The 507-nt window shown below is 37.7% G+C and overlaps 1 non-coding gene across 1 annotated transcript; it reads right to left on the bottom strand.

Annotated features, from left to right (window-relative positions):
• Window positions 1-284: 284 nt before the first annotated feature.
• Window positions 285-507, bottom strand: LOC129923226 (small nucleolar RNA U3). Its single transcript, XR_008775153.1, has one exon. It is a non-coding gene; the product is annotated as a small nucleolar RNA U3 (small nucleolar RNA).

Raw genomic sequence — 507 nt, 5'->3', positions numbered from 1 at the left:
CTTTAAATATATAAAAAGGATAATTTGGGATATATATCTATACACACTCGCATACACTTTTTCATATATATATATATATCTTTAAGTTAATGGACAATCCTGATATATTTAATTAGCGCTATATTGTTTCACTGTGCGTTCAATAGGATTGCACAATTTACGATGCGACCATCTGAAAAATTAATAGTAATTCAGAATGCGGCCTCGTGACTAGCATATTCTATTCAAGAGTGAAATCTGCTGGAGGTGATTTAGCCAATCGTATATTTTATTTTAAAAATAAAACCACTCGGATTGCCTCTACTTCCTCCGTCTCCTCACTAAAGGAGGAGAGGAACGATCCTCAATGATCAGTGAAACTGTTGCGAGAGCAAGCAACTGTTTCGTGATCGACTTCACGCTCAGAAGTAGAGACTCAATCTCGTCATCGTGGCTTTCGGGCCGTCCAGATTAACTCGACGTCTCGGCAAGACTACCTTTAGAAGTGATCCCTAAAAGTATGATCTT

This window comes from Biomphalaria glabrata, chromosome 15 (genome assembly GCF_947242115.1).
Source record: "Biomphalaria glabrata chromosome 15, xgBioGlab47.1, whole genome shotgun sequence".
Taxonomy (NCBI): Eukaryota; Metazoa; Mollusca; class Gastropoda; family Planorbidae; genus Biomphalaria; species Biomphalaria glabrata.
This window is presented reverse-complemented; position numbering and strand designations above follow the sequence as displayed.